Source organism: Peromyscus californicus, unplaced genomic scaffold (genome assembly GCF_007827085.1).
Source record: "Peromyscus californicus insignis strain IS unplaced genomic scaffold, ASM782708v3 Scaffold_8__1_contigs__length_139910024, whole genome shotgun sequence".
In the NCBI taxonomy this organism is placed as follows: Eukaryota; Metazoa; Chordata; class Mammalia; order Rodentia; family Cricetidae; genus Peromyscus; species Peromyscus californicus.
This window is the reverse complement of record NW_026294606.1, coordinates 109080134-109094647: the sequence shown is the minus strand read 5'-3', so window position 1 is coordinate 109094647 and position 14514 is coordinate 109080134. Positions and strand designations below refer to the sequence as shown.

Here is a 14514-nt window from a genome sequence, read left to right as displayed (position 1 = left end):
ATAGATGTTTCCAATATGACAATCGCTTTCCATTGCATCTGTTTTAGTTACCCTACTTATAGTTACTACTTCATAGTTGTATAAAATTTTAATTCTACCTTCATGTATGTGCAGCATGAATCTTAAAGAGTGTTGTTAATAAAATCAAACCTGGGGCCAGTTATTGGGGTGAATGCTGGAAGATCAGAGAAGCAGAACAAGCCACAGCTACCTCACCTCGCCAGTTCCTCAGCTGATCCTGTTTCCTCAGACTGAAGGCCTCTGAGTCCTCATCCCAATGGGTCTCAGCTGAACTGTGCTGCTCCAAAGCCTAAAAGCTTAACCAGCCAAATGCTTCTAGTTTCTGGTCCTCACGCCTTATATATCTTTCGGCTTTCTGCCATCACTCCCTGGGATTAAAGGCTCACTTTCTGGGATTAAAGGTGTGTGTGTCACCATGCCTGGATGTTTCCAATGTGGCCTTGAACTCACAGGGATCCAGAGGGATTTCTGCCTCTGGAAAGCTAGGATTAAAGGCGTGTCTACCATCGCCTATCCTCTATGTTTAATATTGTGACTGTTCTCTTCTCTGAACCCCGATAAGTTTATTAGCATGCACAATATTTTGGGGAACACAATACCATCACATATATGCACATATATGTTGTTGTTTTTTGGTTTTTTTGGTTTTTTTTTTTTTTTTTTTTTAGTAATTTCTTCAGAAGCTGTTTATGGCTGGTCTATCTTTCACTTCCACTAGATGATGCAGTACAATACTTTTTTCCCATGGAGATAGATTAGTTTTTACTTATTCTTTTCTCATACAATACATCCCAAACACAATTTCCCCTCCCTTCACTCCTCCCAGCTCACCCCACCTCCTCTCTCCCCCAGATCTGCTCCTCCTCTGTTTCCCATCAGAAAAGAGCAGGCCTCCCAGGAATCTCAAGCAAATATAGCACAGCAAGACGTAATGAGATTAGGCACAAACCCTCATATGAAGGCTGGATGAGGCAACCCAGCAGGAAGAAAAGGGTGTCAAGAGCAGGTAAAAGAGTCTGAGATGCTCCCAATCCACTGTTATGAGTTCCATAAAAATCCTAAGCTAAAAAAGCACAACATATATGCAGAGGACCTAGCATAGTCCACTGCAGGTTCCATGATTGCTGCTTCAGTCTATTTTTATTACAGTTTCCCCTCCCTCAACTCTTCCCATATCCTTCCCACTTCCCTGTCTACCCAGATCTCCTCCCCCTTACACACATTAAAGTACAAGCAAGCGTCTAAAATAAATAGCAACAATATAAGATACAATGAAAACAGAGACAAGAAACTCACATTTCTTGTGCAGCTACACACATGTTCCTACACACAGAAAGCCCACATAATATAAACACAAAGGGTCTATAAAGCTTTTTAAAAAAAATCCCTGACAAACATGGTACAAAAAAGCCCACAAAGATACCATTGAGTTCATCTTATGTTGGGCATCTACAGTTGGCCTTGGGGCCTGCCCTTAACAGTGGTTTTTCTACCCGATGAAACTCCATTGGAGAAACTAATTTTTGTTTAGCCAGCAGTTATCAATTGGAGACAGTTTCTAGGTTAGGGATGGAGAAGTGTGTCCATTTCCCTTTCAGAGCAAAGATCACATCTGGCCCAGACCTGTGCAGATCCTGTGCATTCTACCACAGTCTCTGTGATTACATATGCATCTGTATCCTGTTGTTTTTAAAGGGTCTTGTTTCCTCAGTGTCTTCCATCCCCCTGGACATACACTCTTACTGCCTCTTCTTGACAGGTTCTCTGAGCCCTGATGGAAGGGACTTGATGGAAACATCCCATTTAGGACTGAGTGCTCCAAGGTCTCTCACTCTCCACACACTATCCAGCTGTGAGTCTCTGTATTTGTTCTCATTTATTGTAGGAGGAAGCTTCTCTGTTGTTGGCTGAGAAAGATACTGATCTATGAGTATAGCAAAATATCATCAGGACTCATTTTTATCACTACATTCATTTTGAATTCTATTAGTATTTGGTTTTTCCCTAGATCCCTGGTCTATTTTGTCTCAGGTTCTTGTTAAATTAAAATGGTGTTGATTCTCCTTAATTTTTCTGTTCCAATCTCTTCCATTTTAGAAAGGCTGTGGAGATTGGTTTTTTTCTAACCTCTAGGATATTTGCCCTGCAGAAAGTAGACATAGCCTGAAGTCAAATAGCTTTGCATAGTCTTCTCATGAAAGATTAAATCCAATGAAGAGGCAATGTGAATGAGTAGGAAGACATTTAACGTTCTACTTGCACCTATCTAAGGCAGAGAGAGGTGTGATGCTGAGGAAGTTGACCCAAGATTTTGGCAAGACCTGAAGGAACTGGGCCTTTATAAGAGAAGGATGAGTTATTTGGACCACAAGAGAGGATTCTCTGTGCATTGCTTGCTTCTGTGAAACACTGTTACATCTATATGTAGCAGGCTTACTGGGGACTTGAAGATACTTTCTTAGTGTAATAATAACATAAGGCACTCTGTGAACTTTTCTAAATGCAAAATGTTTCAATATTAACTGTAATAGGATTTTCATTCTTATTTTGAAAGTAATTGATTAATGCATACTTAATTTTCAATTATTAGAGTTAAAGATAAATGCATATGCAAATAGATACAAGAGCTTTCAGAATCTTCACCATTTTGAGCATGTACAGAGTAATACTAAGACAAAAGAAATTGAGAATTAATGATCTTGATTCTCTGAATTTAGAACAGTGGGTTTTTCAGAATGCCATAAAAAGAACAATACGCATGCCTGTTTCGGTGTAAAGGGACTAATTTAAAAGTTAAAGAATGGGACACCTTGCAAACTGGTATGCAGTACAAACTAAGAAAGAACTGATGACATTAACATTAGGAAAATTACACTTGAGAGCATAGACTGTTACCAGAGATAAGACAAGGTAACTATCCTAAAAATATGCACCCAATAATAGCATTTCAAATACCTGATGCAAAAAATGAACAGAGATAAAAGAAAAAACGAGAGAAATCTAGAATTATAATTAGACGTTTCAACAGTTATTTTCAAGGTAATTGATTTTTAAGAAATCATTAAAGGGAAAATTGGTAAGTAAGAATACCGATATTTGAGTATTTTCTTCTAATTTAGTTTAATTGACACTAGTTAAAAACCCAACCAATGATGTAAGCTCATTCCTGAGCACTTGTGCAAGATTTATGAACACAGAGCAAATTTTGGTCCTTAAAATACCCAATGACAGAGAAATGGAATGAGATATACATGAACAGCCTGGACATGAGTGGGGGTAATGAAAGGCGAGGGTTGAGGGAAAGAGAGCTTGGGGGAGCAGGAGATCCCAGCTGGATCAACAACAGAGAGGGAGAACAAGGAATAGGAGACCATGGTAAATGAAGACCACATGAGAATAGGAAGAAGCAAAGTGCTAGAGAGGCCCACAGAAATCCACAAAGATACCCACACAACAGACTGCTGGCAATGGTCGAGAGACAGCCCGAACTGACCAACTCTGGTGATGGGATGGCCAAACACCCTAATTGTTGTGCTAGAAACCTCATCCAACTACTGAGGGATCTGGATGCAGAGATCCATGACTAGGCCCCGGGTGGATCTCTGGGAGTCCAATTAGCGAGAATGAGGAGGGTTTATATGAGCGAGAATTGTTGAGACCAAGGTTGGATAAAACACAGGGACAAATAGCCAAATGAATGGAAACACATGAACTATGAACCAATGGCTGAGGGGTCCCCACTGGATCAGGCCCTCTGAATGGGTGAGACAGTTGATTGGCTTGATCTGTTTGGGAGGCATCCAGGCAGTGGGACCGGGTCCTGTGCTCATTGCATGGGTTGGCTGTTTGAAACCTGGGGCCTATGCAGGATTGTTTGGCTCCGCCTGGGAGGAGGGGACTAGACCTACCTGGACTGAGTCTACCAGGTTGACCTCAGTCTGTGGGGAAGGCTTTGCCCTGGAGGAGGTGGGAATGGGGGGGGGGAGGGGGGTTGGGGGGAAGGTGAGGGGGACGGGAGGGGGGAGAACAAGGGAATCTGTGGCTGATATGTAGAACTGAATTGTATTGCAAAATAAAATAAATTAAAAAAAAACAAAAAAAACAAAAAAAAATATTTGCAAAAATTCACAAAACTTGAAATCACATGAAGTATTTTCTATGACCCCAATAAAAATTAAACTAAAACTATAAAAAAAGAAATGTAAAGCCAATACATGTGTCATTTGATATTATTCCTGAAGACCTATGAATAAATGATTACTCACCCCACATAGGAAACGGATGACAGAAAAAACAGATACCGCCATAGTCCAACTTGGCTGACCAATGGATTTGTTGATGTTACTTACAAAAATATGGGTGAGGAATTACTTACAAGAGAAGAAATGACTTAAAAACAGTTATGTCACTAATACCCACCTTAGAATGCATGACAACTCAGGAAAGAGGTTGGAATCTGTCAATAAGTTAGAAAGTGTCCTTTTCAGACAGTTCTGTTGGTCTGAGCCTCTTTTCAAGCAGTTTGGCTGGTCTCTGCTTCTTTCAGGTGGTTAGGATGGTCTGAGTGTCTTTCTCCTAGTCAATTCAGCCTGTCCAACAGTGACTGTCAGAAGTCCTTAGAGCTTATGTACACAAGGGAGGGAGGATCCTGGTGAATCTGGCCAGCTTCAGTGACTTCCTAAATCTGTTGGGTTGTTGATTTTCTTGAAGTCAACGAGCTTCCCTTCAGGATTGAATGCTTCTCCTCCCCTTCGAACAACTGTTGTTTTGACTTCCTTTTAACATTCTGTGTCTTACCAAACTTTCTTCCCAGACGGAAGATTGAAATCTCACGGGAAACTGTTGTACAGTAACATGTTATGAGCAAGTGGGATGGTTTGAGAAATGGGGATTGTGGTGATATTTTATTTGTGCTGAAATGTGGTGATAATTTTTTGCATATTAATAAATAAAGTTTGCCTGGAGATCAGAGGAAATAGCAAGCCGTTTTAGGTAAACACAACAGTCAGGCAGTGGTAGCACACCCACTGTTAATTCTATCATTTGGCAGGCAGGGTTAACAGATCCAAGAATTGTGAAACATGCCTTTAATCCAAGTACCAGCCATAGAGACATGGAGATCTGTACAGACAGGCAGTGACAAGGAAGTGTGGTAGCTGGGATAAGAGCCAATGAGAAGACAGAACAGCAAGGCAATAAAGGCATGGGTAAACAGGAAGTAGCTCACTTTGGAAGCTGTAGCATGGTGAGGTAAGGTTAACTGGTGGCTATTCTGTTTTTCCTCATCTCTAAGGCTTTCACCCCTATATTTGGCTCCGTGTTTTTTATTTAATAAGTCAGCTTAGAAATTTGTCTACAGGGGATTTAGTGAACATTTTGAAAAATCAAGCAAATGAGAATTTAGATATACCTTAATGGTTCAGAGTGCATAGCAGGTCTTCCAGAAAACCAGTGTTCAGTTTCTAGCACCCATGTCACATGGCTCTCCACTGCCTGTACTTTCAGCTACAAGGACTCTCTAGCTCTCTTTTTGCTTCTGCAGGAATTTGAACACACATGGTGAATACTCACACATACACACATAAATATGAATCAAAACTAAAATAATTCTTTAAAAATATCAAACAATGAAACATCCTCCATACAACATGACTCCAAAATTGTACATGAAGCTGTACATAAAGTTAAATTAAATGTATATTCCAACAGGGCAGACTACATACTCTTGAAGCTGACCTATATTGACATGGCTGATTTGTTTATGATTATGATTATGCCCTTATTAAGTGTCACTTCTGTAAAAAGAAATGCTAAAGTTCATGTTGCTGTTTCCTTTCTAATACTCTGACAAATCTTAAATTGTCTTTTAATAAAAAAAAACCTAGAGCCAGATATTGGGGTAAATGCTGAAAGATCAGAGAGACAAAGGAACAAACCACTAGAGAAACTTCTCACCAATATGAAATCCTCAGGACAAATGGGAGCGGAGATCCTAACTCCACGAATTCTCTGACTGAAAGCCTTTGAATCCTCAACCAAGAGGAAAATGCTCTAGCTCCTGTCTCGTCACACCTCATATGCCTTTCTCTGACCGGCCATGTCACTTCCTTCCTAGTGCTGGAATTAAAGGCATGTGTGCTTCCCAAATACTAGTAGCAAAGGCATGAGGTCTCAAGTACTGGGATTAAAGGTGTGTAACACCACTTCCTGACTCTGTTTCTCTCCTATACTGAATCAATCTCATGTAATCTAGGGTGGCTTTGAACTCCCGAGTACTAGGATTAAAGGTGTGTGCCACCACTGCCTGGCCTCTATGTTTAATCTAGTGACTGGCTCTGTCCTCTGATCTTCAGGCAAGCTTTATTTGATACACAATATATCACCACATTCCAGGTTTATCATATAAGGAAAATCAAGGTTGTAGGAACTTCAAATAGCTAGTCACATCCCATCCACAATCAAAAGCAGAGAGAAAGGAATATAATCATTTTTTCACTTGTGTCAGTCCAGAACCCAAACCTAGGAAACATTGCCACCCACAAAGGATGGGGTCATCCACACATCAGTTAAGGTAGTCAAAATAAGAACCCACAGACACAGGCTAACCTGACCTACACAACCCCTACTTGAAACTCTCTTCCCAGGTGATTCTAAATTGTAAGTGTATGTTGACAATTAAAATGAAAAATTACTGAATATTCCTTTTTTAAAATGTATTCTTCTCTCATACAATACATCCTGACTATGATTTCCCCTTCTTCCCCTTCTCTCAGTTCTCCCCCACCTCCTCTCTTCCCCAGATCCACTGCTCCTCCATTACCTTTGGAAAAGAGCAGGCCTACCAGGAATATCAATCTAACACAGCATACCAAGTTTCAGTAAGACTAGGCACAAACCCTCAAATTGAGGCTGGATTACACAACCCTGTAGGAATAAAAGGGTCCCAAGAGCAGACAAGAGAGTCAGAGATAGCCCCCACTCCCACAGTTAGGAGTCCCACAAAAACATCAAGCTACATAACCAGTAATGTATATGCAGAGGACCTATCTCAGACCCATCCTTTTTCCCTGATAGTTGCTTCAGTCTCTGTGAGCCCCTATGAGCCCTGCTTAGTTGATTCTGTGGGCTGTGTTCTCCTGGTGTCCTTGGTCCATCTGGGTCCTACAATTCTTCCTCCCCCGCTTCCATGGGATTCCCTGAGCTCCACTTTGTTTGACTGTTGGTCTCTGCATTTCTCTAATCAGTTGCTGGATGAAGCCTCTCTAAAGGTGAATGGACTAGGCACTAATCTGTTCCTCTGGCAACTTAGCCTAACTGAATGTTTTCAATAAAGGAGCTTCATTGATTGGACAGTCAAATTAGAAGATCTAAACTCTCATGTCACAGTACAAAAAAAAATTGATTTATTTAATAAAAAAGTAATGGGGGAATAGAAAAGATAGTATCATAAGTGTTTCTGTGAAGAGTATTTTGGTGTCATTAAAAGCACAGAATTAATCTCAAACATAAAACAGGAAAGATATTTTCATCAAATATTGGACATTATCTTCACAATATTATCAAGGAATGAAGCCTCATAAACCTAAGATTAAAAAAAAAAAGGAAGAAGAAGAAGAAAAGAAAGAAAAAACTTCAAGCGGGGCCAGAGGACATGAAAAGGTAGTGTCAGTTTGAAGACAACTGCAGGACATTAATAAAGATGGGAAACGTGATGTTTCACTGCAATCCAATTAATAAACTCTTATACTTCACTTCAAAAATAGTAACAGCAAATGTTTGGCATCACCCTGACATTTGAAGTCACATGCTTTGCCACCGAAACACTAAATGAAAACAACAACAACAACAAAAAACCTTTTTCTAGAAAGAAATATGTTGAAATTCCAAACAATGAGGTTTGCATGCTGATTCCCAGTTCCTCTTCTCAGACTCCCTTCTTGGAACCCATTCAAAGATAAGAATCAAAGCCCAAAACTCTGCACTGTGTATATATATATATGTGTGTGTGTGTGTGTGTGTATATATATATATACATATATATGTATATACATATATATATATATATATTAATTTAAATGCTATGTGTAACACCAGAAGGGTCAGACTGATTTCTGTTCTAATTATAATGGCTTGCTGCTATGTCCTCTGTAATTACAGGTTTTAGTTATATACCTCCCTTAGTACTTCATTCTCCATCTGGACATTCCGTCTAGAGCTGAACTCACCAGAAGGCAGGGATTTGGTCCACTTTGTTACTGCTACTTGGCTTGTGCCATCACCAGAATTTAGCTTGTCATAAGCTCAATTTTTTGTCAAACGGATTTGGGAATTTTGTAAGACAACTAGTAGTGACTCGTCAGCATAGTATGCAATTAGGCAACCATTCAAGGAAGAGCTGAAAACATTAATTTTTCGTATTCAGCATGCACCTATCTTGAATATAATAGGGAGAAGACAAAACTACATAAACAACATGAACACAACATTTGCCTCTTGTTTCTAATATTTATAGATCCCAGGAGAGAGGCTTAAGACTGTTTTTTTAAGTCACCACTAAACTTCAAAGCTGCAAAGAGTGGAAATTTTTTTAGAAGATTAAGGAAATCAAAGTTTCTGTCCCCTTTTCTCCTTTCCTTTGGCCATCAGAAACTCAGTAGACTACCAACACAGTATTATAACTATATTGTTTATTCACTGTAATGGGTCAGTTTGGGGGATTAAAGTGGCACTATTTAAAGTTACTCTAAAACTATGAATGTGAGAGTATCTCAAAAACAAGACAACAAATGACCATGGACATTAGCAATACCCATAAGTAGTATCCTTGATCCAACCTGTCTCCATTGGACAAATATACAGGAAAAAGTACTGCTACCATATATTTCTTTCCTTAGGGCTTCAGTAATTTCTTCAGGTGTAATAGCACACACATACAATCGTAGCACTTGGGAGGCAAAAGCAGGAAAATCAGTGCTTCTCAATAATCATCCACTACATAGTGTGTTTAATCTTGAGATACATGAGACCATTTTTTAATAACCAAAATGATGAGCTGGAAAGATGGCTTAGAAGATAATTGTGTTTGCCACCAGATATGAAGACCTGAGGTCAATCACCTTGACTTCCCTCAATAGGAAAAGAGAAGTGATTTCCAACAATTGTCTTCTGACCTCCACGAGTAAGCCCTTACATGCATACACCAACCCTATAAAAAGTAAATACATAAATAAAAAAATTATAAAATAACCTAAAACATTATCTTGCCAGGAATATCACAAAAGATATAATATCTTTTATGGCTCCAGCATCTTGAATATTATGTATTTTACATAGAACAATGAGCCATTTAAAGAGAGTTCCCTAACAATTTTAAAATTACCCAATATTTAGACCACATTAGGCCATAAGTAAATTGCCCATTTGATATTTTAGGATGTGAATCACATGTACATCATCCAACACAACAGGTAAAAGCAGATGTTCAGCACAATAACTAGTACTGATTTAGTTTTATTTATGTAACCTAGGGACTCCATAATACATCAAAATTAAAGCAGAAGTCCATCCACTGACCACAAGGACACTTGATGACAGTGAAGTCCTTATTACTGTGGGACATTAGAATAGGTGTGTGAAACTTTCTTTTGTTTAAATATTCAGATATTCAGACTGAGCAAAGCTGTCTATAAGAACTCTTTGACAAATCATGTATCTGCATTCTCTTCATCTACAGATACTTGTGTAGCATAGGAAATATCTTGATTTCTGGTCACCTAGTTCTTGGACACCGAAAAAGCTGGAAAGGAAACCCTAGAAGGGATTCACACAAGCTGATTGATTAACCTGCTTTCCTACAGATTATCTGGAAGGGAATACAGCTCAACTGTTTTTCCTTGATCTATATTTGGAATTAATATATTAACTAATTTATATTAACAAGGAGGATTAAAATAAGAGGTTGTCTGAAAACACTCAAACTATGCAACCAAAGCTTAAGAGTTAGGTTTTGGTAATGCTTGTTACTACTCATGTACTTGTTAAGTGCTTATTTATCATAATGACAATAAGTACCAGGTATGGTTTTGCATTCTTACATTCTTTCTTTTGTTGTTGTTAAGAAATTTGTTATTCATTTTACATACCAATCACAGATCCTTCACTCTTCCCTCCTCCAGCCCCCTTCCCAGCCTTCCTCCTCCCAACTCACCCTCCATTCCCTCCTCCTAAAAGGTAAGACCTCCCATGGAGAGTCAGCAGAGCCTGGTGTATTTAGTTGAGGCAGGTCCAAGCCCCTCCCCCAGCATCAAGGCTGTGCAAGGTGTCCCACCACAGGTAATAGCTCCAAAAAAATCAGCTCATGCAGCAGGGGTGGATTCTGATCCTACTGCCAGGGGGCCCCTAGGCAGATCAAGCTACACAACTGTTTCTATTATGAGAGGGCCAGTCCTGTGGAGGCTCCACAGCTGTTGGTCTAAAGTTCATGAGTTCCCACTAGCTTGATTTGGTTGTCTCTGTAGGTTTCCCCATCATAATCTTAATGTCCCTTGCTCATAGAATCCTTCTTCCCTCTCTTTGACTGGACTTTTGGAGTTCGGCCTGGTGCTTGGCTGTGGATCTCTGCTTCTGCTTTCATCAGTTACTGGACTCTAGGATGACAGGATATTCACTGATCTGATTACTGGAGTAAGCCTGCTCAGGCATTCCACTATTGCTAGTAGTCTAAGCTGAGGTCATACTTGTGGATTCTTAGGAACTTCCCTAGCACCAGGTTTCTCCCTATCCCCTTGATGTCTCCCTCTATCAAGGTATCTCTTGTACAGAGAAGTACAGAGCAAGCTACTCTCCTAGTGAAGTGTTCAATAGGCTGGGAGGTGGTATAGTGTTTGTGTGTTTGTGTCTGTGTGTGCATATGTGTGTGTTATACATTTGCATGCATTGAAGCAAATATATAAATAACAATTATAATATCAATCTGACTTAATAATAATAAAAGAAATTGTAAGATTTTGGAAAGACTCTCAGAGAAACTGATATTTTTATAAACATGATCAACAGAGGTCTTTTTAAGAAGCTGAAGTTCAAGGAGATGAACAATGGATAGGTGAGAAAGGGCATACCTGTTTCTGGACATGGAAAGCTACAACAAAAACCCTGCCATGAGGAACTGTCTCAATTACTGACAGATCCCTTTGTGGTTCAGGGGTTCTAAAACTCACAGTGACTCCACAGTAGAATCTGAGCTTTCTTTCTAGATACTGTTCCTTCCTTCATCCTTTCTGAATCCAATTTGCTTGCCTTTCAGGATCATAGGTCCCGCCCACAGCAATGGGGATGTTGTCCTGGGTATATTATACCTGTTACTTGGATCTGCTGTCTGTGCTTTGTTTCCCATCATTCCCTGCTGCACCATCCTGCAACCATGGTGATCTTTTCAGGCACACAGATTCAACGAAACAGGGACAGACCCCTCTGAAATTTTAAGTCAAAATGAGTAATCCCTTCCTCAAGTTATTTCTGTCACATACTTTGTCACAGTGATAAAAATGGAGCTGACACATCCTGGTCAGGCACCTTGGGTTTGTCCAAATTTTATGGACCCACTTGAATTCATCAGAATCCTTCTTTCCCATAACATGTTAAAGTCACAGATGCAATATGCATCTATACATCTTTGAATTGTTTGTTTGTACCTAAACAAATGTATTTTGAAAGCAAATGTGCTATCATTTTTGTGGGTGGAAACTTTCATAAATACAGAGGAAAATAATTATATTGGATTCTTTCTGGACACATTTGCTGCTGAAGATTTTAGCTGTTATTCCTTAACACCTTATCGAAACTAGGGTTTTATAATGGTTAGTGACACAATCCCAACTTTGGGCTTAACCAATCAGAAGGAACTACAAAACCTTTACCAACATGCCCATGTCACCAGTGACTGATTATTAGCAGTTACAACTTTCCAAGTCCTAGATACATAATGAATACAATATCTTCGCTGTTGTTTTCAATCATCTTTCCTTGTGTCTGTAAAAGAAAGATAGTAAAATGCATACTAAAGAGAGGAAGATTCAGAGACAGAAAATGGTAACAATGTGGTAGACAGCTCTGGCATGATCTAGGGATCAGAGAAAGAACTTGTGAAGGGGATGTGGCTGGCACAGTGAGGGAGAGCTGTGTAAAATCACCTGCTTATGCTTTCTAATTTAAAGGGGACTCTATCTTTCTCTTTAAAATGTTACTTATTGCTACTTCTTTCCAACATCCAGTGATACAATGGACACATTTCAGACTTGGAAAACACTGAAGCCCAGAATGGGAGTTCCTCACAGTCCGGACTTTCTGGGAGACTGATTTCTAGACTAAGGGATTAGAGAGTGGTGCTGAGCCAAGAGAACTCTTGGAGTGACCATCCTTACCCAGCAAATGGCAGGCTTCATCTCCTAGAAGCAGTACTTTGTGGCTATTGGATCTGAGTCTTCAAAGGGTAAGCCAAAGGCCCCTCAACATTGTCTTTGCATCTGAGGCTTTCTTTAAAATATTTTGCCAGGACTAGATAGTTCTGATTTACAGCAGAACTCCCATATAATAACAAAGCAATGAAATCATTAACTTATGCAGTGAGTTACACATTTGCTTTTATTTTCTATTCTAGGTCAATGTTCTTTCAAATTCTTGAAAGCATGCCACAAACAGATAACATCCCCCTATTGTATATGTAGATAAAAGGAGACAAAAATTGTGTACCTCCAAGAGTCTGTGAGTCCTACAGATGATGCCATCTGATATCTGATGCCATTTCTGAGATCTTTTCAGTACAGTGAGTACTGTTTCACTCTGTGTGTTCTTCATTTCTGTATCACAGAATTCCATGGGGCCATAATGATACTAACACAACATGAGAGCTAGAAAAAGGAAAGCCACTTATGCAAACTAATTGTTTGCCATTCTAGTGGCTTAGACTGCTGTCCTACATAGTTCATGAAATGAGTAACTTATTTCACGTTAATATCCCCATGTCTGAGTTCTTGTCTCAAATATTTGCCCAATACCTACTCTGTGCTAATAATATAAAAATTTAAATTTAAATAAAAATGAAATGAGTATTCCATAAGAGTCCACTAGCCACATACCCTTAAGTATATATGTCCTTAGGGGATATTACCAAACTGACCATCTGTTTACTAAATCATAAGAAAAAGTGTTTTGATAATTATAATTTAAAGCATAGCCATACCTTTTTTCCCTTAGTTACTGCTTGGAAATAAGGGAAAGCGGGAGAATGTCACCAAAACATACAATAATTCCAAATTTCCAAGTGCTAAAATGATGTAAGTATTGTAGTTAAACTCATTAGACTTGTAATGAAAATATGATTCTAATTGTATGTCTTAAAAATCTAAATATTTTTAGAGAAGAGTTATGTGTCTAATAAAAGTCAGCACCATTATGTGAACAATGAGGCAAAAATATATCAAACATGAAATTACTTATGTTGGAGTTGTCAAACTGTGTGCAGATCTTGACAAGTGCAATCAGGTTTCAAATATCAGTTGATACATAGTTCCCATCCAATTGCCCTGAGTAATTGTGATTGTCAACTTCAGGGGATTAAAATACGCCTAGAATGTTAGGGAAGCCCACCTGTTCATGTGTCTTTGTGAGTATGTTCTTATACAGTTTGAACATGACAGCTCTGAATTCTTGGAGGGATTCATCCATTGACAAATATGGATGTTTAGTATCCTACAGGAAGTGGTGAGACTATGGCATGTAGGGCATGGATGAAGGAAGCAGGTTACTAGGTATGCATCCCTGGGACTCTGTCTTACCCTGGTCCTTTCCTGTTGAGTCTCCTGCTCTGCTTTCTTTCTTTTCTTTTTCTCTAATTTATTTTTTCTTCTTTTTTTATTATTAAGAAATTTTCTATTCATTTTACATACCAATCACAAATCCCCCTTTCCTCCCGTCCCCAGCCTTCCCCCCCAAAGCATCCCCCATTCCCACCTCCTCTAAGGCTTCCCATAGGGAGTTAGCAGGGCCTGGTGCATTCAACTGAGGCAGGTCCAAGCCCCTCCCCCTGTACCAAGGCTGTGTAAGGTGTCCCACCATAGGCACCTGCTCTGCTTTCTTGCTGCTGTGACCTGAATTGTTCTGTTCTACCACATCTTCCCTGCCATGGACTGACCTCTGAAACTGAGCAAAATAAAGCTCTCTTCTCCAAAATGGTTTCTTCTGAGTATTTGTTCACAGTAAGGTTAGCATCAATTCATATATATATTTCATAGTCATATGAATTTGTATTCTAAACAAAATACTTAAGAGCTACTTCATATCTTTCTTTTCCAGTATTATGCTCAGTAGTTCATACAAAATTCTATGTATCCACTGAAAAAGTAATTACATTGTTGCTTTCTTTCTATCTTCTGGTGTAGGAGCACTGTCAATCAGTTCTCTGCCTAAGCCAAGCTATGATTGTGTCAAGACATCTGT

The 14514-nt window shown here is 39.2% G+C and overlaps 1 long non-coding RNA gene across 1 annotated transcript in view; it reads left to right on the top strand.

Annotated features, from left to right (window-relative positions):
• LOC128103962 (uncharacterized) overlaps nt 1-13925 on the top strand; it is a 114114-nt gene extending 100189 nt beyond the window's left edge. The window contains exons 2-3 of the long non-coding RNA XR_008215810.1: nt 12291-12508; nt 12677-13925. This is a non-coding gene — a long non-coding RNA (uncharacterized LOC128103962). The remainder of the gene's footprint in view (nt 1-12290; nt 12509-12676) is intronic.
• Nucleotides 13926-14514: the final 589 nt, after the last annotated feature.